Source organism: Epinephelus fuscoguttatus, linkage group LG20 (assembly GCF_011397635.1).
Source record: "Epinephelus fuscoguttatus linkage group LG20, E.fuscoguttatus.final_Chr_v1".
Classification (NCBI taxonomy): domain Eukaryota; kingdom Metazoa; phylum Chordata; class Actinopteri; order Perciformes; family Serranidae; genus Epinephelus; species Epinephelus fuscoguttatus.
In genome coordinates this window covers 22,347,254-22,371,634 of record NC_064771.1, presented here as the reverse complement: position 1 = coordinate 22,371,634, position 24,381 = coordinate 22,347,254, and the positions used below count along the sequence as shown (strand labels likewise).

The window sequence follows — 24,381 nt, the reverse complement described above, 5'->3', positions numbered from 1 at the left end:
CCTAATCCCAAATCATCCAAGGCCCTGTATGTCCATGTTACCCACACACAGATGTAATCATTTGGCTGATGATGGACTGGGGGCTCATCCTACTCTCCAATGTGCTATGTGTGAGCTCAGTCCTGCGTGTTCTTTAATGAAGCAATAGGAGAAGATATTCGGTCTCAGTTAATGTAGTTTATTAAGCAGTAAAGGAATAAAATTACAGAGCTCTGGGTCTCAACTTCACGTCCCTGACGAACAACAATGGTGTGTCAGTTCACGAAGTCTGACCTCCTGTCCTTTCCCTGACCCAGTATATTTGAGCGTAACAGAGTGTCATTGTGCACACAAGGCGTTGTCCTCTTCTCATTGGCAGTTCCACTTCCTCCTTCACCACACCACGCCCCTGCCTCGTGTTAATCTGACTCCTTCCGCTGGCGGTGGGGCGTGGTTCCTGTTTTGAAAGACAAAAACAACACAACTCCCTACACATGCTGTACCTTACTATCTGTACATCACTTTCTATTCTTTTTACCATATATGAAACTAATTATCTAAGCATTGTGGTATGTGCTCCTCAGACTTCATGTCTCTTCCTCTCCTGTACTTCTCCGCTTCTGCAAAGCAAACACATTCAGATCAGCTGAAATCATCTCAGTATTCTCATTGTTCACACATCTAAAACTTATATAGTGAAAAACAACTGATAGTAAAACACATAAAATCATTCTATTCCCAACACTGATTAGACCTTCATTCAGGACTGTGTGGGCGTGAACAGACTCTCCCTGACTCTCCTGTTAGGGCGGACAAATGTTTGTTATAGTTTTGGTAAATTTGCCTTCATTAGACAGAGTCACAGGGGAGACTGAGACAGAAATACCTCCACCTGCTCTGGAAAAGATTGTGAGGATCTCAGGACTGCTGATCACACACAGACTCTGCTGAGTTTTCTCTTTCTCTGTCACATTGCACCACCTTGCGGTGGATGAGAGGCTGAAAAAGAGTGTTGGGAAAGTGTGGATTTTACCAGTGTTGGGGAGGAACTACACTGCTCAAAAAATTGAGGGAACGCTTAAATCACACATCAGATCTGGATGTGCTGAAAATGTGCTGAAACTGATGTACATTGTATAATTAGTTCAGAACAAAATGACATAACAACGGTCAATGGAAACCAAAATCATCAATTCATTAGGGGCTAGATCCAAAATCAATAAAAACTGCATGGCTGTATGCACTCCCAACAACATCTGGGCATGCTCCTGATGAGTCGGCGGATGGTGTCCTGGGGGATCTCCTCCCAGACCTGGATCAGGGCATCCAACACATTCTCATTCCGACCTCATCACATATCGATGTTTGGTCATGGACTTTCCACGGCCTGATATGACCTGAAAGGTACCCTGGGTGCGTTGGTTGTTGACGTTCTGGGACACTGTGTCAAGTTCTGCCTGCTACATGTATTGTCTTCTTTCAAGATACACTTCTGTTTTAACAGGAAATTTAACATTTACATACAGTATCTTTCAAAATAAACGCAGTATGTCAGTACAGCCAATTGATGTTTTTCTTACAACTAACGCACATGGTTGGGTTTAGGAAAAAAGAACAGGGTTTGGCTGTCCAATCTTACCGTACGTGAACACCATTCTCCTGGGTCAAAGCCAGTGGTTGTTGGACCTGCCCATCCAACCCAGACTTTCACCACCATAACGTTCGTTCTTGTACCGCCATGTTTCCCCCTGATGCTGCCGAGCGTTGTTGAAGGTGGCAGTGCTGTTTGGGCTGAGAAAGCCATAAGTAAGGTAAAGGAGGTTATTGGGTTGGTGCGGGGAACAGTGAGACCTGGCATTAGGGGAGTGTCTCTGGGACGCCAGAGATCACTGTCTAGCCTCCTGGAGGTGTCGTGGGACCAACTAGATGAAACACTGGTGAAAGGAGGCTCCACCTGATGACCCCAAAGACGTGTTAGTTATCACTGCTCACTGGTCTGTATAGTTAAGCCTTGCCATAATAGCTTATCATAGGGCTTAGGAGGTTATTCACTGAGCGCTGATCCTTTATTTAGAGCATAAATTTCTTGTGTTTATTTTAGCTCAGAACAGCGACCGGCCATGCATCAAGCCGACGTAACAGAACGGCTTTTTTCGTCAGTGTCTGACATCACAAGTCACTGCCCAAGCGCCAGTGAGCTCCTGGACAGCCTGTGGAGGTACTTGGGAGTGTCTGATGCACCAATACATAACGTCCCATAGGTGCTCAGTTGGATTTAGGTCAGGGGAATGAGAGGGCAAGTCAATGACAGCAATGCCTTCATCATCTAGAAACTGCCTACACACTCTGGCCACATGAGGCCGGGCATTGACCTGTACCAGGAGGAGCCCAGGGCCCACTGCACCAGCGTTAGGTCTGACAATTGCTCATTCTGGTACCTAACAGCAGTCAGGGTACTGTCAACTATGACATGGAGATCTGTGCGACCCTCCAAGGATATGCCTCCCAGACCATCACTGACCCACTGCCAAATAGGTCATGCTGGATGATGTGACAGGCAGCATAACGTTCACCACGGTGTCTCCAGACTCTTTCACCCCTGTCACATGTGCTCAGTGTAAACCTGCTCTCATCTGTGAAGAGAATGGGGTGCCAGTGGCGGACCTGCCAATTCTGGTGCTCTCTGGCAATTGCCAATCGGGCTGCATGGTGCTGGGCTGTGAGCACAGGTCCCACTAGAGGACGTCAGGCCCTTATGCCACCCTCATGCCACCCTGGAGTCTGTTTCTGACAGTTTGGTCAGAAACATGCACACCAGTAGCCTGATGGAAGTCATTTTAGGGCTCTGGCAGTGCTCCTCTTGTTCCTCCTCACACAAAGGAGCAGATACCGGTCCTGCTGCTGGGTTGATGCCCTTCCACGGCCCTGTCCAGCTCTCCTCGTGTTACGGCCACATACATGAAGAGTTTAACATTTTATAGACACTGATTTGACTGACATCACTGTCACCCCTCTGTTTTCTATTGTTTTATTTCACTTTCTCATTTCCATCATAATTTTGATAAGCTGGAGTTTTCTTCTTTTTTTTCTGGGTTGCAAAACAGCTTCTCTGGTTTCGGCAAAAACAGTCACAGAAAATATTGATATGTTCTCTTGTTCAGTGTGGCCATTGTGTGTTTTTCAAAATCAGTGTCTGTCCTTGATGAGTCACTGTGTTTATGAGTGAAATCTACATGTGGATGTCGGAGTTATGGCACACAAGATTTTCCTGATTGCTCAACAAATCACAATAAAAAGGAAGCTCAGGGAGCACAACTGAGGACTCAGCACTGCAGTGGGACAGTTTACCAGGTGGGATATCTTTTCTCTTCTAAGTTTTTTTTTCTGTATGTGTCTGATTACAGAGCTCACATAGTCACAGCTGGATGTCTCATTAGATTTCTGACTCTTTTCCACCTTTGCTTTATTCACACAGAGATCAGTGAACAGACACGTGAGAACATGAAGACTGTGATTCTTGCTCTTGTGGTGTTGTTGGTTGTCAGCCAGGGTGAGTTCATGTACAGCCCGCAGCTTCACTAATGGCATGTTATTAAGTATGGAGGGGAGTTATTTTAAATGTTTAAGTGTAAGATTTCCCACATGTCTACTTATTTGTGGCGCTGTGTTCTCGTGTCATAGACCGATCAGCTGACACCAGGCGATGTGAAAGTGAAACTAAACTAGTTACACTGAGTCCAAACGTTTTCTGTCACTAACACACAGCTGCTTCTCTTCTTCATTCATCAATTTGATCAGCTGTGATCGGATCGACTGATCACTGATCCACCCCACGACTCAAACTGCACACACTGCTGGCGAGGAAAAATGGAGCTCATGAAGGGTTTCGCGCTGCGTTCAGGACCCGCAGAAACCTCTGAATTTTGAGAGAGTTTTATTTATTTATTTTTTATTTAAATCAGTTTAAATCATGGATTACCTGATTCGTAAAATCATAGAGTTGTAAGACTATAAATCATAAAATCACGTAAGATTTTGAAAGAGTTTCAGCAGCAAGAAGCGTAAACAGAAAGTAAAAGCGTAAAGAGTTTCAGAGCTGTATCGGGAAAGTCAGAGCGAGTTGAAGGCTGAAGTGATTGACAGTCTCTTGTGCTTAGGAGACCTGGCCAAGACAGCTACATACAAAAAAAGTTACAGCCAAATAACCACACAATAAAAAAACATAAAGGATAAATGGTAAAATGTAGAAATATTAGTACACCTACACTCAATGGCAAGACCCAAAGGACTCATTCCTGCTTGTGCTTATGGGAGCTTTAAAATCAGGCAGCGAGACCAAGTCACGTAGTTTCGACTCTCTTTGAAGGTTAGTCCAAGTGAGAGGAGCAGAACCATAAAAGCTGACTTTCCCATCTCAGTCTGAGCAGACTGCAGCCACAGTCAGATATCTGTTCAATCAAAGTACAAATATACAAAGGGAGTTTACTCAGTATGGCGCCGCCAGGGATTTTGGAGCCTATCCCAGCTGGCATTGGGTGAGAGGCGGGGTACACCCTGGACAGGTCACCAGACTATCACAGGGCTGACACATAGAGACAGACAACCATTCATGCTTACACTCACACCTAGGGGAGCCTAGTCTCACTCCGAAGTCGTCGAAATCTGGTGCTTTGGCAGTGACTTGCAGTGTCAGAAACGACGAAAAAGACGTCCTTTGATGTCAGCATGATACACGGCTAGTTGCAGTTACAGTGTAACGTGCCCAGTAGCGTCAAGGGGGAATGCGGACAGACAAGGTCGAAAGTTAAGGTGGCAAAAATCAAGCGTAGCGTTAGTTCTGGCAGGCCACGACGTCAAGCTCTAAATTAGCTGTCAATGGCAAGCAAGCAATCCTCAATCAGCTGATGGCTCAGCTGACTGCCCCTTTGCTCCTATTGGAAAATTGCATTCAGAGCGCGCTATTTAAACAGCTCTAGCCTGGCCCCTTTTGCTGCTTCCTCTGCTGGTAATTGCAACCCACCTCCACCCCAGCTCCTCCTGTCATGCTGTTTTCTCTGCTCTATCTGGGTTTCTTTTGCTGCTGCACTCCCTGCTATAGCCGTTCATGATGGCTCATGAAGGGCAGGAAGGTGTGCTCTTCCTGCCTCAGGCTTTCCACGCAAGCACGTGGAAAAGCAGGGGGTCCCAGAACAGAACCATAACGCCAAATGTAATATAACTTGTGCAAGTAAATAAAGATTGTTTTTGACAAAGTGGTCCTGACTGAAGTCAGATTGGGGTGGGCGGGAGGTGTGGTGTTGGGTCCAACAAACACTGACTTTCACCTGGGAGAGCTATGTTCGCGTTTTCATTGCCGAAACCCAACCATGTGTGTTTATTTTGAAAGAGACTGTATGTAAATGTTACATTTCCTGTGAGAACAAAAGTGTATTTTGAAAGAAGACAATGCATGTAACAGGCAGAACTTGACACGGTGTCCTAGAGCATCAACAACCACCGCACCCAGGGTACCTTTCACGTCAAATGTGGATGTGGAAATTCCGTGACCAAAAACGTCAATATGTGACGAAGTCGCAGTGAGAATGTGTTGCCTAGGGCCAATTTAGACTCACCAATTAGCCCAGCGAGGGTAGAATGGAGCGTGAGATGGATTGGCGGTTTAGCTGAAACCAGTGACCAATCATCCGTGGCAGTGACAATGCAGCACTAGTTTGTAGACAGTGACTGAACATAAATGTCTTTTACTTTTTCCAGGCGAAGCCCTGACGTGTTGGTGTGGAGGTATAAGGTCATGTTTAGGCCGTACAGAGACCTGCTCCATTTCAGAGGACGTCTGTGCCAGTGTGTCCTTTGATCAGTTCCGTAAGTATCAACAGTGCAACTTCTGCAGTGCATCGGAGCCTAAAACTGTCAAGGGCCTGTAGGAAGGCGATTTCTTTTGCTGCTATGGGAGGTTGGGCTGTGGTGGTTTGAGTCCAGAGCAGGCTGTTAGAGTAGAGTTGATCATGTTGGTGCTTTGGCTGCTGTCTGTGGTTCTGATCAAAGCCTGATCTGCAGGATGGGAGGCAGGGATGCCTTTCAGTTCAGTAATAGTTGTGGATGTTTTGACCAGCCTCTAAAGAAGTGTGCTGAGCTCTGAATTTTAACAGTGATGTCATGGGGCCAAAAAAGACTTGTTGCCATTGACATACATTGTGAAAGACACTTCCTGTAGATAAAGGGATCGATTCAAAGTCATCACTTAAATTGAAAACCTGTAGAAGTTGTCTAACGATACATCCTGTCTTCTTCTTGTTTTCACAGCAAGGAACAACTTCCATGGTTGTTACAGCGAAGATGCCTGCAGGCAGCTGAATCATCCTGGTATAGTATCTTGCAGGTACTGCAAGACCGACATGTGCCAGTGATTAATGAACGTCATGCAACAGATATTCCAGTCATAATAATAATGATGTGTTGTGCATTTTTGCACGATCATAATAAAGATCAGTCAGTTGCAACTTTTGTCCTTTCTCACTTTTTATATATCAGTTTTTCAAATGTTTTCTGATGGTGAATCTTATTGTCATATAGAAAACTTTTAAAATATGGAGATATTTCAGCCGGTAAAAGTCAAGTTTTAATAACAGCAACATTCCAATTTCTTCAGAGTCGCAGCTTCATATTAAAGACACATATGTGTGTGTTATAATATGTTTTTAATTGTTTTTTGTGTTTTTCAACTAAATTACACTTGTTTTTTTCGTGCAAATAGTCTATATTTTTCAGAGTAATTCTTTTTCTTCATATTTTTCTCTTTTACATACAGCAATTTTGTCTTATTGATTCTTAACAACTCTTTATATATGGTTAAAATGGCATCGTAATGAAGCTCAAACTTACCAAATCTACAGTCACAATCTACTGTTTAGTGTCCTGTTTCTGATTGGAAAAAGTTTATTTGTGCAGTCAAACATCTCAAACAGTGTCTCAGTGACAGTCTAATTTCTATTCAAGTAATATTCATACTGGCTCAAATAAACAATTTGATCGTATTTCCTATATCTGCCGAACAACAGTTTTTGTGTTAAAGGAATTAAAGGCCAACCCAGTCTCACTCTAAAGTCGAAATTCAGCACTTGGGCAGTGACTTCCAGCATCAGAGACTGATGAAAAAAGACGTTATTTAATTTCGGCATGATACACAGCTGGTCATCAAATTGCGTTGTTGTACTGACATAATGCCTTTATTTTGAAAGAGACTGTATGTAAACGTTCAATTTCTTGTGAAAACGGAAGCGTATTTTGAAAGAAGACAATGCATGTAACAGGCAGAACTTGACATGGTGTGCCAGAACGTCAACAACCAACTCACCCAGGGTACCTTTCATGTTGTATCTGGACATATCAAACGTTGATGTGTGACGAGGTTGGAGTGAGAATGCGATATAAAGGCCTGTCCCAAATATAAGCCTGTTAAGTTCAGTGAGCAAATAAAAGCCTAACAGCCTCTAACCACTTATCCTCTTGAGGGTCGCGGGGGGACTGGAGCCTATCCCAGCTGACATTGGGTGAGAGGAAGGGTGCACCATGGACAGGTCACCAGGCTATCACAGAGTCACCAATTAACCTGCATGTCTTTGGACTGTGGGAGGAAGCCAGAGTACCTGGAGAGAACCCACGCTGACACAGGGAGAACATGCAAACTCCGCAAAGAAGGGCTCCCACACCCGTGATTGAACTGTGAGGCCACAGTGCTAACCACTACCCCACCGTGCCGCCCATTACTGAAATATGAAATACAGATTTTTGGGAGCTCTTGGGCAAACCTCTTGGGCAAAATCCAGTAATTAGACTCGTGCCAAACCATCCAAGGTCAATAATGAACCTTCAAGTTAAACTTAATTTATATTTTTCTGTGATCTGTTGTCATTATAATAGAATAATAGTGATGCCCTCTAAATGACAGTGGTGTTTGTAGGTGTAAGTGCAACTTGTACTTCACAGGGTTCTTCATACAGAAAAATAAAGCTAATGTTAACGTGTCCGCAGTATTTTTTTTAACAATAGAAAATGTGTGTATTTTGTCACGGTGAAACATTGGGATCAGAGAGTTTTTCCCAGCATCCACGTCTGGCCTTGATAAGTCACTCTGAGTGTGAGTAAAACCCAGATGACAATTTTTAGAGTTAATAATTACCTGGATTTCCACCCATTGCTCAAAAGTCCCAATAAAAATGAAGCTGGCAGCCTGCAGAACACACCTGGGGAATCAGAACTCCAGTGGAACAATTTACCAGGTGGGATATCTTTAAGTGTTTTTCATATGTGCATGATTGAATATGGCATTTTTCTGACATTCTTCCACCTTTGCTTTATTCACACAGAGATCAGTGAACATACACGTGAGAACATGAAGACTGTGATTCTTGCTCTTGTGGTGTTGCTGGTTGTCAGCCAGAGTGAGTTCATGTACAGGAAACACTACAAACCTGCAGCTGATTAATAACCAGTGTGTCTGTTGTGAGCAGACAGTGGCTGAATATGAATTTTCTTGTCTTAGGTGAAGCCTTGGAGTGTTGGTGTGGAGGTTCAAAGCGATGTTCAGGCCGCACTGAGGTCTGTCGCAGTTCAAGCGAAGTTTGTGCCAGTGTCTACTATAATCAATTCCGTAAGTAGCAACAGTCCAGGGCCCCATGTGAGGGAACATTTATTTTCTGTTTGGAGAAATCAGGCTGATGTTGTTTGAGTCCAGAGCAGGCTGTTTGGTTAGAGTTGATAAATTTGGCTGCTGTCTGTGTTTCTGATCAGAGGCTGCTTTGCAGGGTGGGTGGGAGGAAAGCCTTTCAGATCAGTAATAGCTAAACGGGTCAAATCAGCCACCTATTTGGCCCGACTTGGCTGCGAGGAGAGCGGGCGACAGCGAATGGACCACATCGTTGTTCCTTCAGTGTACTGCTCAGCTAAAAGCTCTTAGGAAAAATCCATTACCTGAACCAGTTCCACGTCAATACTTTACTGAAAACTTGTAGAAAGTATTTGAGAATACATCCTGTCTTTTTCCATGTTTCCACAGCCAGCAACAACTTCCATGGTTGCTATGAGGAATATGACTGCAGGCGGCTGAATCGTCCTGGTTATGTATCTTGCACATACTGCAGGACTGACCTGTGCTAGTCATGGATGAACGTCATGCAACACATCTGCCAGTAATAATAATAATGATCTACCCAGTGTGTTGGGTACTTTTGCATGATTATAATAAAGATCAATCCCTTGAAAACTTTTGTCCTTTTTCACTGTTTATATATGTTTTTTTCTAATGGTTTTCCAAAAGAATATAAATCTAGCTGCTGTGTGTTGTTACTGACAATTATTGTGACATATAGAGAACTTTTATTCTGGTTGAAAACAGGCTGGAGATACTTCAGCTGGTAAAAGACTACTAAAGTAACAGCGATATTCAAATTCCCACAGTCACAGTTGTTGTATCAATATTTTTAATCGCCTTTTTTGGGTGTTTTCCCACAAAAATTACGATAACTAATACATTTTTCTCATGTACAAATCACCTATCTTGTCCTATCTGTTTTTAGTCTTTGTTTTTTGCCTTTATTGACTCTTTATAACTCCTTATAAATGGTTAAAATGGCATCATTATAAAGCTCAAACTGACCAAATCTCCCATCACAACCTGCTGTTCAGTGTTTGCCATGTCTTGTTTTTGAGAGGAAAAAACAAGTATGGTTTATTTGTTCAGTCGAACATCTCATACAGTGTCTCAGTGACTTTACAACAACAACAACAACAACAGTTCTTAATACATCACAAAAAGCTAAAGACATTAGGAAAGAATTTTATTCACCTTACAGCGCTCTGAATGGTAATGTGCCAAATTTCACGTGCTGGGAAACTATTTTTGGATATAAGTTGGTCACACCGGGTTTTGCAGCAGCCACGTCTGGCCTTGATATGTTGCTCTGAGTGTGAGAAAACCCAGATGACAGGCTCAATCAACTCAGAGATCGGAATTAGGCTCAGAGTTTGTTGAGCCTGCTTTCTGAAATAGGGCCCTGACGTGCACCTCCCCAGAAATGTAACAACACGATGCAGACCCCCTGTTGTATTTTTGTAAGCTGAAACCATTTCCCTCAGTGGAAACAAAGCTTTTATTTACTTTAATTTCACAGATAAGAAACAATAAATTGCGAAGACAATAAAATCTTCACAAAATAGCATTTTAAGTCTTGTGTGTGATTTATCCTGGCTTCATATGAGCAAAGGAAATCTCTACTCATCGCTAGGCTAATTTATACAATGCAAAATGCCATAGGCTTGTGCTAATAACATTAGCATGTTATATTTGTTTGGAAAACGTGTTTAGTATAAGACAGTTGTTTTGTTGGTGAATCTTGTGAGTTGTAATGGAGCCAGATTTGTACTGTTACCTTTGTTAAATGTTGCTGTTGTCCCTGGCTTCATATAAGAGGAAAAGTCCACTAGCTGCTAGGCTAATTTATACAATGTAAAATGCTGTATGCTTGTGCTAAAAACATTAGCATGTTATATTTGTTTGGAAAACGTGTTTAGTATAAGACAGTTGTTTTGTTGGTGAATCTTGTGAGTTGTAATGGAGCCAGATTTGTACTGTTACCTTTGTTAAATGTTGCTGTTGTCCCTGGCTTCATATAAGAGGAAAAGTCCACTAGCTGCTAGGCTAATTTATACAATGTAAAATGCTGTATGCTTGTGCTAAAAACATTAGCATGTTTATGTGGGGAAAATGTGTCCGGATAAAGTGCTTTGTCTGTGAATGCTGTGAGTTATAGTGAAGCTGATTTGTGTAATTGTGCTTAAAAAGATTTCTATTAAGTGAAGAATTTAACATTTAATTCATACTGATTTCAGTTACATCACTTTCACCCTCTGTTGTCTATTGTTTTGCTTCACTTTCTCATTTCCATCATAATTTTGAGGAGCTAGTGCTTTCTTTTTTAAGATCTGTCTGTCCTTGTTGAGTCAATAGGGACTTTAAGCAGTGGCGGATTTTGTCACGCTACGGCTCCCGCAAATAAGTCTCTCCTTGCGCTGGTACCGTAGCTGTCAAATCCACAGTTGTCATTACGCAGGTTGCTGCAGTAGCTGTCAGGTCGGAACAGCTGATCGATCACCACGTGACAGGGATGAGAGTGAAAACACAGCTCAAGTGTATGGGGTGCCGTTTGTAAAGTGTCTCACGCTGAAAATAACATCAACATTTTGCCACATTTAGCTTCAAACAATGTTTAAAAAAGTATTGTGATTTTTTTAACGTCACCTTTTACCACATTTACAGCAATATTTGTTAACTTAGAAATATATTAAATAGTTAAATCTAAATATTAAATGTACCTAAATGTTAAATGTTAAATCTAAATATTAAATCTAAATCTAAATGCTAAATCTAAATCTAAATCTAAATGTTAAATCTAAATATTAAATCTAAATCTAAATCTAAATGTTAAATCTAAATGCTAAATATAAATATAAATATAAATGTTAAATCTAAATATTAAATCTAAATCTAAATCTAAATGTTAAATCTAAATGTTTTGGGTGAAACTAAATATTTAGCTAATATGCAAATTCACACTGCCGGTCACCGGAAGTACCAAAATAAAAGCTCAAGATGGTCAGACTGTTTATAGAATCAAATAACGAATTAAAACCAACTTATCGGGGGAAATGGACACTTGAACATACATTAGCGTGATAATAACTACCTAAAATAACAAGAAACGTGTTTGGAGAAATTTTATTTGATGTGTACTTTGAGCTGTTAGTGTCCCTTCTGAGGGAATCACCTTGTTGTTTACAAATACTTCCAGGTAGAAAACCAGCGGAGTTTAGCAACATATATATATGCACATCTCACTTTTCACGTCACTGTATCACCGTTTAGACTAATCTGGTGTTTGTAAAGCCTATAAACACTATGACTGAACAAACATTACTATCACGGTCTGAAATTAATAACATGGTTATCGTAGATTAGCGGGGCTAACTGTTAGCTGTTAGCCCCGCTAATCTCTAAACGGTCCGTGAAGAAAATATTTTTTCCAGCGGATGTCTTAGTTACAACATGATTGAGCTAACTGGAGTAGTTTAATGTCGTATCCGACAATGGGAGACATTTAACAGATGACGTCCTGATAGCTTTGCTGCTGCTGCAGCCACTGGTGCTTTCTAGACATCGTGATTTCCCAAAACTGAATAAATACCACACATCGCAACACAAAACTGCTTTGCTAGCTCAATCATGTTGTAACTAAGACATCCGCTGGAAAAAATATTTTTTTCACGGACCGTTTAAGAGTTAATGAGTCATTACAGACATTGCTAACGGGACTAAGAGCTAACGGTTGTTATCTTAGCTTAGGTTGTTAATCCCTCCGAAGGGACACTAACAACTCAAAGTACACGTCAAATAAAATTTCTCCAAACGCGTTTCTTGTTATTTTAGGTAGTTATTATCACGCTAATGTATGTTCAAGTGTCCATTTCCCCCGATAAGTTGGTTTTAATTCGTTATTTGATTCTATAAACAGTCTGACCATCTCGAGCTTTTATTTTGGTACTTCCGGTGACTGGCAGTGTAAATTTGCATATTAGCTAAATATTTAGTTTCACCCAAAACATTTAGATTTAACATTTAGATTTAATATTTAGATTTAACATTTATATTTATATTTATATTTATATTTAGCATTTAGATTTAACATTTAGATTTAGATTTAGATTTAATATTTAGATTTAGATTTAGATTTAATATTTAGATTTAACATTTAGATTTAGATTTAGATTTAGCATTTAGATTTAACATTTATATTTATATTTAGATTTAGCATTTAGATTTAACATTTAGATTTAGATTTAGATTTAATATTTAGTTTTAACATTTAGATTTAGATTTAGCATTTAGATTTAACATTTAACATTTAGGTGCCACATTTAATATTTAGATTTAACTATTTAATATATTTCTAAGTTAACAAATATTGCTGTAAATGTGGTAAAAGGTGACGTTAAAAAAATCACAATACTTTTTTAAACATTGTTTGAAGCTAAATGTGGCAAAATGTTGATGTTATTTTCAGCGTGAGACACTTTACAAACGGCACCCCATACAAGTGAGCTATCTAAGTTCGGTCAAAATGTCTTTCAAAAGGGCCAGAGAGGAGTTGCTCTATGCATTAGATGACAAGTTAATATCAGAGGAAGAGTTTTTGTCATTATATGACGTGAACAAATCTAAGAACTTTGATTTACCATATCAACACTATATGCGCGTTTTCACCTGGATGAAATGGAGGAGGATGAATGTCTGGCGGAGTTCAGAGTGAGAAAGTGCGACCTTCCAGTGTTGGCAGATGTGCTCGGATACCAGACAAGTTCATCTGTGATCAGAGAAGTGTCGTGGGAGGGATGGAGGGCTTATATAGGCCTGTGCTCCTAAAGAGGCTGGCATGAAGGAATGGAATAAAGACTAATGTACATAGTATATAGGGTATACTGAGAAATTATATACCGTATGCAATGCAAGGATGAGGGGAGAATATAGCCTACAGCAGAAAATATTTCACTATGGTTTTTATACAGTGAAATATACATAGTATCCTGCGTCTGTGGGAAAGGATCACTGAAACGTAATATATAGTGTGTCACTATCAATTGTAGAACACGTTTCATTTCAGAAATATAATGAAAACCATTTAACCACGCATTGTAGCGACTACTTGAGGCGCTTTGTTTTCTCGTAGTGAGTCAGCGGGCTACGGCAGGCTACGGCAGGCAACGGCTTAAGTCTCAATCAGCGGAGCGCAGATGTACTTCCGTATCCGTGGCAAAATCCGCCGCTGCTTAAAGTCCCTGCTGTGTTTGTGACACCCAGATGAGAATTTCGAAGTTATTGGCACACTTGATTTGCATCGATTGCTCAACAAGTTTTAATAAAAAGGGAGCTCACGACCTGCAGAGCACATCTGAGGACTCAGCACTGCAGTGGCAGTGTTTACCAGGTGAGACACTTGTGTCTTTTAGGCCTATCTTAAGTGTTTTTCTGTATGCGTCTGATTACAGAGCTCACATAGTCACAGCTGGATGTCTCATTTGATTTCTGACACATTTCCACCTTTGCTTTATTCACACAGAGATCAGTAAACAGACACGTGAGAACATGAAGACTGTGATTTTTGCTCTTGTGGTGTTGCTGGTTGTCAGCCAGGGTGAGTTCATGTACAGGAAACACTACAAACCTGCAGCTGATTAATAACACCTCTACATTAATATCATGTTTCCAGTGTGTCTGTTGTGAGCAGATTTTAGAGCTAAACACATCTGAACATAATGGGGTTTTTTTTCCAGGTGAAGCCTTGAGGTGCTACTGTGGAGGTCGTACAAACTGTTCAAGCCGTGTACAGACCTGCTCTGGTTCAAATCAAGTCTGTGCCAGAATCACCTTTGATCATGGTGAGTATAGGCTGTTCCTTTTGTTTACTGGTCACAACAATGACAAACATCCATGACATGGACCAGTTTTTTTTGTTTTTTTGAAAACTTGTACATGTTCCTTTTTATGTTTCTACAGATAACAGCTACTTCCAGAGTTGCTACAGTGCAAGATCCTGCAAGCTACTGCTTAACACAAAGGGAATCAGCGGCAGATGCTGCGCGACTAATCTGTGCAACTGAAAAATGAACGTCATGTGACACATCTGTCAGTAATAATGATCATCTACAGTCATGTGTTGTGTACGTTAGTGTTGTCATAATAAAGATCAATCAAGTTGCAGCTTTTTCTGTTTTTATTCAATGGTATTGCAAAACAACATGAATCAGCTACATTTTATTTAAAAATCATTTATTCTGGAAATCACAGACTTTTGTTTTGGCTGCTAAAAGTCAAGTTTTAGCATCATTATTCAAATTCTTGCAGAATGACAACTTCATACCAAAGGTCAGTCTTCACATCTGTGCATTTTTTATCTAAATTACACTTCAAAATGTAAAACTTTATCATGCTGTTTTATTACACAAGTAGCTCATATTTCTAAGAGTGTCCAAAAACCCCACAACAACCTAATCCCAAATCATCCAAGGCCCTGTATGTCCATGTTACCCACACACAGATGTAATCATTTGGCTGATGATGGACTGGGGGCTCATCCTACTCTCCAATATGCTATGTGTGAGCTCAGTCCTGCGTGTTCTTTAATGAAGCAATAGGAGAAGATATTCGGTCTCAGTTAATGTAGTTTATTAAGCAGTAAAGGAATAAAATTACAGAGCTCTGGGTCTCAACTTCACGTCCCTGACGAACAACAATGGTGTGTCAGTTCACGAAGTCTGACCTCCTGTCCTTTCCCTGACCCAGTATATTTGAGCGTAACAGAGTGTCATTGTGCACACAAGGCGTTGTCCTCTTCTCATTGGCAGTTCCACTTCCTCCTTCACCACACCACGCCCCTGCCTCGTGTTAATCTGACTCCTTCCCGCTGGCGGTGGGGGCGTGGTTCCTGTTTTGAAAGACAAAAGAACAACACAACTCCCTACACGTGCTGTACCTTACTATCTGTACATCACTTTCTATTCTTTTTACCATATATGAAACTAATTATCTAAGCATTGTGGTATGTGCTCCTCAGACTTCATGTCTCTTCCTCTCCTGTACTTCTCCTTCTGCAAAGCAAACACATTCAGATCAGCTGAAATCATCTCAGTATTCTCATTGTTCACACATCTAAAACTTATATAGTGAAAAACAACTGATAGTAAAACACATAAAATCATTCTATTCCCAACACTGATTAGACCTTCATTCAGGACTGTGTGGGCGTGAACAGACTCTCCCTGACTCTCCTGTTAGGGCGGGACAAATGTTTGTTATAGTTTTGGTAAATTTGCCTTCATTAGACAGAGTCACAGGGGAGACTGAGACAGAAATACCTCCACCTGCTCTGGAAAAGATTGTGAGGATCTCAGGACTGCTGATCACACACAGACTCTGCTGAGTTTTCTCTTTCTCTGTCACATAGCACCACCTTGCGGTGGATGAGAGGCTGAAAAAGAGTGTTGGGAAAGTGTGGATTTTACCAGTGTTGGGGAGGAACTACACTGCTCAAAAAATTGAGGGAACGCTTAAATCACACATCAGATCTGGATGTGCTGAAAATGTGCTGAAACTGATGTACATTGTATAATTAGTTAAGAACAAAATGACATAACAACGGTCAATGGAAACCAAAATCATCAATTCATTAGGGCTAGATCCAAAATCAATAAAAACTGCATGGCTGTATGCACTCCCAACAACATCTGGGCATGCTCCTGATGAGTCGGCGGATGGTGTCCTGGGGATCTCCTCCCAGACCTGGATCAGGCATCCAACACATTCTCATTCCGACCTCATCACATATCGATGTTTGGTCATGGACTTTCCACGGCCTGATATGACCTGAAAGGTACCCTGGGTGCGTTGGTTGTTGACGTTCTGGGACACTGTGTCAAGTTCTGCCTGCTACATGTATTGTCTTCTTTCAAGATACACTTCTGTTTTAACAGGAAATTTAACATTTACATACAGTATCTTTCAAAATAAACGCAGTATGTCAGTACAGCCAATTGATGTTTTTTCTACAACTAACGCACATGGTTGGGTTTAGGAAAAAAGAACAGGGTTTGGCTGTCCAATCTTACCGTACGTGAACACCATTCTCCTGGGTCAAAGCCAGTGGTTGTTGGACCTGCCCATCCAACCCAGACTTTCACCACCATAACTTTGCTCTTGCACCGCCATGTTTCCTGATGCTGCCGAGCGTTGTTGAAGGTGGCAGTGCTGTTTGGGCTGAGAAAGCCATAAGTAAGGTAAAGGAGGTTATTGGGTTGGTGCGGGGAACAGTGAGACCTGGCATTAGGGGAGTGTCTCTGGGACGCCAGAGATCACTGTCTAGCCTCCTGGAGGTGTCGTGGGACCAACTAGATGAAACACTGGTGAAAGGAGGCTCCCACCTGATGACCCCAAAGACGTGTTAGTTATCACTGCTCACTGGTCTGTATAGTTAAGCCTTGCCATAATAGCTTATCATAGGGCTTAGGAGGTTATTCACTGAGCGCTGATCCTTTATTTAGAGCATAAATTTCTTGTGTTTATTTTAGCTCAGAACAGCGACCGCCATGCATCAAGCCGACGTAACAGAATGGCTTTTTTCGTCAGTGTCTGACATCACAAGTCACTGCCCAAGCGCCAGTGAGCTCCTGGACAGCCTGTGGAGGTACTTGGGAGTGTCTGATGCACCAATACATAACGTCCCATAGGTGCTCAGTTGGATTTAGGTCAGGGGAATGAGAGGGCAAGTCAATGACAGCAATGCCTTCATCATCTAGAAACTGCCTACACACTCTGGCCACATGAGGCCGGGCATTGACCTGCACCAGGAGGAGCCCAGGGCCCACTGCACCAGCGTTAGGTCTGACAATTGCTCATTCTGGTACCTAACAGCAGTCAGGGTACTGTCAGCTATGACATGGAGATCTGTGTGACCCTCCAAGGATGTGCCTCCCCAGACCATCACTGACCCACTGCCAAATAGGTCATGCTGGATGATGTGACAGGCAGCATAACGTTCACCACGGTGTCTCCAGACTCTTTCACCCCTGTCACATGTGCTCAGTGTAAACCTGCTCTCATCTGTGAAGAGAATGGGGTGCCAGTGGCGGACCTGCCAATTCTGGTGCTCTCTGGCAATTGCCAATCGGGCTGCATGGTGCTGGGCTGTGAGCACAGGTCCCACTAGAGGACATCAGGCCCTTATGCCACCCTCATGCCACCCTCATGGAGTCTGTTTCTGACAGTTTGGTCAGAAACATGCACCCCAGTAGCCTGATGGAAGTCATTTTAGGGCTCTGGCAGTGCTCCTCTTGTTCCTCCTCACACAAAGGAGCAGATACCGGTCCTGCTGCTGGGTTGATGCCCTTCCACGGCCCTGTCCAGCTCTCCTCGTGTTACGGCCACATACATGAAGAGTTTAACATTTTATAGACACTGATTTGACTGACATCACTGTCACCCCTCTGTTTTCTATTGTTTTATTTCACTTTCTCATTTCCATCATAATTTTGATAAGCTGGAGTTTTCTTCTTTTTTTTCTGGGTTGCAAAACAGCTTCTCTGGTTTCGGCAAAAACAGTCACAGAAAATATTGATATGTTCTCTTGTTCAGTGTGGCCATTGTGTGTTTTTCAAAATCAGTGTCTGTCCTTGATGAGTCACTGTGTTTATGAGTGAAATCTACATGTGGATGTCGGAGTTATGGCACACAAGATTTTCCCTGATTGCTCAACAAATCACAATAAAAAGGAAGCTCAGGGAGCACAACTGAGGACTCAGCACTGCAGTGGGACAGTTTACCAGGTGGGATATCTTTTCTCTTCTAAGTTTTTTTTTCTGTATGTGTCTGATTACAGAGCTCACATAGTCACAGCTGGATGTCTCATTAGATTTCTGACTCTTTTCCACCTTTGCTTTATTCACACAGAGATCAGTGAACAGACACGTGAGAACATGAAGACTGTGATTCTTGCTCTTGCGGTGTTGTTGGTTGTCAGCCAGGGTGAGTTCATGTACAGTCCGCAGCTTCACTAATGGCATATTATTAAGTATGGAGGGGAGTTATTTTAAATGTTTAAGTGTAAGATTTCCCACATGTCTACTTATTTGTGGCGCTGTGTTCTCGTGTCATAGACCGATCAGCTGACACCAGGCGATGTGAAAGTGAAACTAAACTAGTTACACTGAGTCCAAACGTTTTCTGTCACTAACACACAGCTGCTTCTCTTCTTCATTCATCAATTTGATCAGCTGTGATCGGATCGACTGATCACTGATCCACCCCACGACTCAAACTGCACACACTGCTGGCGAGGAAAATGGAGCTCATGAAGGGTTTTCGCTGCGTTCAGGACCCGCAGAAACCTCTGAATTTTGAGAGAGTTTTATTTATTTATTTTTTATTTAAATCAGTTTAAATCATGGATTACCTGATTCGTAAAATCATAGAGTTGTAAGACTATAAATCATAAAATCACGTAAGATTTTGAAAGAGTTTCAGCAGCAAGAAGCGTAAACAGAAAGTAAAAGCGAAGTCGTCGAAATCTGGCGCTTTGGCAGTGACTTGCAGTGTCAGAAACGACGAAAAAGACGTCCTTTGATGTCAGCATGATACACGGCTAGTTGCAGTTACAGTGTAACGTGCCCAGTAGCGTCAAGGGGGAATGCGGACAGACAAGGTCAAAAGTTAAGGTGGCAAAAATCAAGCGTAGCGTTAGTTCTGGCAGGCCACGATGTCAAGCTCTAAATTAGCTGTCAATGGCAAGCAAGCAATCCTCAATCAGCTGATGGCTCAGCTGACTGCCCCTTTGCTCCTATTGGAAAATTGCATTCAGAGCGCGCTATTTAAACAGCTCTAGCCTGGCCCCTTTTGTTGCTTCCTCTGCTGGTAATTGCAACCCACCTCCACCCCAGCTCCTCCTGTCATGCTGTTTTCTCTGCTCTATCTGGGTTTCTTTTGCTGCTGCACTCCCTGCTATAGCCGTTCATGATGGCTCATGAAGGGCAGGAAGGTGTGCTCTTCCTGCTTCAGGCTTTACACGCAAGCGCGTGGAAAAGCAGGGGGTCCCAGAACAGAACCATACCACCAAATGTAATATAACTTGTGCAAGTAAATAAAGATTGTTTTTGACAAAGTGGTCCTGACTGAAGTCAGATTGGGGCGGGCGGGAGGTGTGGTGTTGGGTCCAACAAACACTGACTTTCACCTGGGAGAGCTATGTTCGCGTTTTCATTGCCGAAACCCAATCATGTGTGTTTATTTTGAAAGAGACTGTATGTAAATGTTACATTTCCTGTGAGAACAAAAGTGTATTTTGAAAGAAGACAATGCATGTAACAGGCAGAACTTGACACGGTGTCCTAGAGCGTCAACAACCACCGCACCCAGGGTACCTTTCACGTCAAATGTGGATGTGGAAATTCCGTGACCAAAAACGTCAATATGTGACGAAGTCGGAGTGAGAATGTGTTGCCTAGGGCCAATTTAGACTCACCAATTAGCCCAGCGAGGGTAGAATGGAGCGTGAGATGGATTGGCGGTTTGGCTGAAACCAGTGACCAATCATCCGTGGCAGTGACAATGCAGCACTAGTTTGTAGACAGTGACTGAACATAAATGTCTTTTACTTTTTCCAGGTGAAGCCCTGACGTGTTGGTGTGGAGGTATAAGGTCATGTTTAGGCCGTACAGAGACCTGCTCCACTTCAGAGGACGTCTGTGCCAGTGTGTCCTTTGATCAGTTCCGTAAGTATCAACAGTGCAACTTCTGCAGTGCATCGGAGCCTAAAACTGTCAAGGGCCTGTAGGAAGGCAATTTCTTTTGCTGCTATGGGAGGTTGGGCTGTGGTGGTTTGAGTCCAGAGCAGGCTGTTAGAGTAGAGTTGATCATGTTGGTGCTTTGGCTGCTGTCTGTGGTTCTGATCAAAGCCTGATCTGCAGGATGGGAGGCAGGGATGCCTTTCAGTTCAGTAATAGTTGTGGATGTTTTGACCAGCCTCTAAAGAAGTGTGCCGAGCTCTGAATTTTAACAGTGATGTCATGGGGCCAAAAAAGACTTGTTGCCATTGACATACATTGTGAAAGACACTTCCTGTAAATAAAGGGATCGATTCAAAGTCATCACTTAAATTGAAAACCTGTAGAAGTTGTCTAACGATACATCCTGTCTTCTTCTTGTTTTCACAGCAAGGAACAACTTCCATGGTTGTTACAGCGAAGATGCCTGCAGGCAGCTGAATCATCCTGGTATAGTATCTTGCAGGTACTGCAAGACCGACATGTGCCAGTGATTAATGAACGTCATGCAACAGATATTCCAGTCATAATAATAATGATGTGTTGTGCATTTTTGCACGATCATAATAAAAATCAGTCTGTTGCAACTTTTGTCCTTTCTCACTTTTTATATATCAGTTTTTCAAATGTTTTCTGATGGTGAATCTTATTGTCATATAGAAAACTTTTAAAATATGGAGATATTTCAGCCGGTAAAAGTCAAGTTTTAATAACAGCAACATTCCAATTTCTTCAGAGTCGCAGCTTCATATTAAAGACACATATGTGTGTGTTATAATATGTTTTTAATTGTTTTTTGTGTTTTTCAACTAAATTACACTTGTTTTTTCGTGCAAATAGCCTATATTTTTCAGAGTAATTTTTTTTCTTCATATTTTTCTCTTTTACATACAGCAATTTTGTCTTATTGATTCTTAACAACTCTTTATATATGGTTAAAATGGCATCGTAATGAAGCTCAAACTTACCAAATCTACAGTCACAATCTACTGTTTAGTGTCCTGTTTCTGATTGGAAAAAGTTTATTTGTGCAGTCAAACATCTCAAACAGTGTCTCAGTGACAGTCTAATTTCTATTCAAGTAATATTCATACTGGCTCAAATAAACAATTTGATCGAATTTCCTATATCTGCCGAACAACAGTTTTTGTGTTAAAGGAATTAAAGGCCAACCCAGTCTCACTCTAAAGTCGTCAAATTCAGCACTTGGGCAGTGACTTCCAGCATCAGAGACTGATGAAAAAAGACGTTATTTAATTTCGGCATGATACACAGCTGGTCATCAAATTGCGTTGTTGTACTGACATAATGCCTTTATTTTGAAAGAGACTGTATGTAAACGTTCAATTTCTTGTGAAAACGGAAGCGTATTTTGAAAGAAGACAATGCATGTAACAGGCAGAACTTGACATGGTGTGCCAGAACGTCAACAACCAACTCACCCAGGGTACCTTTCATGTTGTATCTGGACATATCAAACGTTGATGTGTGACGAGGTTGGAGTGAGAATGCGATATAAAGGCCTGTCCCAAATATAAGCCTGTTAAGTTCAGTGAGCAAATAAAAGCCTAACAGCCTCTAACCACTTATCCTCTTGAGGGTCGCGGGGGGACTGGAGCCTATCCCAGCTGACATTGGGTGAGAGGAAGGGTGCACCATGGACAGGTCACCAGGCTATCACAGAGTCACCAATTAACCTGCATGTCTTTGGACTGTGGGAGGAAGCCAGAGTACCTGGAGAGAACCCACGCTGACACAGGGAGAACATGCAAACTCCGCAAAGAAGGGCTCCCACACCCGTGATTGAACTGTGAGGCCACAGTGCTAACCACTACCCCACCGTGCCGCCCATTACTGAAATATGAAATACAGATTTTTGGGAGCTCTTGGGCAAACCTCTTGGGCAAAATCCAGTAATTAGACTCGTGCCAAACCATCCAAGGTCAATAATGAACCTTCAAGTTAAACTTAATTTATATTTTTCTGTGATCTGTTGTCATTATAATAGAATAATAGTGATGCCCTCTAAATGACAGTGGTGTTTGTAGGTGTAAGTGCAACTTGTACTTCACAGGGTTCTTCATACAGAAAAATAAAGCTAATGTTAACGTGTCCGCAGTATTTTTTTTAACAATAGAAAATGTGTGTATTTTGTCACGGTGAAACATTGGGATCAGAGAGTTTTTCCCAGCATCCACGTCTGGCCTTGATAAGTCACTCTGAGTGTGAGTAAAACCCAGATGACAATTTTTAGAGTTAATAATTACCTGGATTTCCACCCATTGCTCAAAAAGTCCCAATAAAAATGAAGCTGGCAGCCTGCAGAACACACCTGGGGAATCAGAACTCCAGTGGAACAATTTACCAGGTGGGATATCTTTAAGTGTTTTTCATATGTGCATGATTGAATATGGCATTTTTCTGACATTCTTCCACCTTTGCTTTATTCACACAGAGATCAGTGAACATACACGTGAGAACATGAAGACTGTGATTCTTGCTCTTGTGGTGTTGCTGGTTGTCAGCCAGAGTGAGTTCATGTACAGGAAACACTACAAACCTGCAGCTGATTAATAACCAGTGTGTCTGTTGTGAGCAGACAGTGGCTGAATATGAATTTTCTTGTCTTAGGTGAAGCCTTGGAGTGTTGGTGTGGAGGTTCAAAGCGATGTTCAGGCCGCACTGAGGTCTGTCGCAGTTCAAGCGAAGTTTGTGCCAGTGTCTACTATAATCAATTCCGTAAGTAGCAACAGTCCAGGGCCCCATGTGAGGGAACATTTATTTTCTGTTTGGAGAAATCAGGCTGATGTTGTTTGAGTCCAGAGCAGGCTGTTTGGTTAGAGTTGATAAATTTGGCTGCTGTCTGTGTTTCTGATCAGAGGCTGCTTTGCAGGGTGGGTGGGAGGAAAGCCTTTCAGATCAGTAATAGCTAAACGGGTCAAATCAGCCACCTATTTGGCCCGACTTGGCTGCGAGGAGAGCGGGCGACAGCGAATGGACCACATCGTTGTTCCTTCAGTGTACTGCTCAGCTAAAAAGCTCTTAGGAAAAATCCATTACCTGAACCAGTTCCACGTCAATACTTTACTGAAAACTTGTAGAAAGTATTTGAGAATACATCCTGTCTTTTTCCATGTTTCCACAGCCAGCAACAACTTCCATGGTTGCTGAGGAATATGACTGCAGGCGGCTGAATCGTCCTGGTTATGTATCTTGCACATACTGCAGGACTGACCTGTGCTAGTCATGGATGAACGTCATGCAACACATCTGCCAGTAATAATAATGATCTACCCAGTGTGTTGGGTACTTTTGCATGATTATAATAAAGATCAATCCCTTGAAAACTTTTGTCCTTTTTCACTGTTTATATATGTTTTTTTCTAATGGTTTTCCAAAAGAATATAAATCTAGCTGCTGTGTGTTGTTACTGACAATTATTGTGACATATAGAGAACTTTTATTCTGGTTGAAAACAGGCTGGAGATACTTCAGCTGGTAAAAGACTACTAAAGTAACAGCAATATTCAAATTCCCACAGTCACAGTTGTTGTATCAATATTTTTAATCGCCTTTTTTGGGTGTTTTCCCACAAAAATTACGATAACTAATACATTTTTCTCATGTACAAATCACCTATCTTGTCCTATCTGTTTTTAGTCTTTGTTTTTTGCCTTTATTGACTCTTTATAACTCCTTATAAATGGTTAAAATGGCATCATTATAAAGCTCAAACTGACCAAATCTCCCATCACAACCTGCTGTTCAGTGTTTGCCATGTCTTGTTTTTGAGAGGAAAAAACAAGTATGGTTTATTTGTTCAGTCGAACATCTCATACAGTGTCTCAGTGACTTTACAACAACAACAACAACAACAACAGTTCTTAATACATCACAAAAAGCTAAAGACATTAGGAAAGAATTTTATTCACCTTACAGCGCTCTGAATGGTAATGTGCCAAATTTCACGTGCTGGGAAACTAT

General features: G+C 41.7%; 1 long non-coding RNA gene across 1 annotated transcript; it reads left to right on the top strand.

Annotated features, from left to right (window-relative positions):
* The first annotated feature begins 18,289 nt into the window (after positions 1 to 18,289).
* Positions 18,290 to 20,988, top strand: LOC125880436 (uncharacterized). Its single transcript, XR_007448070.1, has 4 exons — positions 18,290 to 18,405; positions 18,530 to 18,604; positions 20,239 to 20,346; positions 20,788 to 20,988. It is a non-coding gene; the product is annotated as an uncharacterized LOC125880436 (long non-coding RNA).
* Positions 20,989 to 24,381: the final 3,393 nt, after the last annotated feature.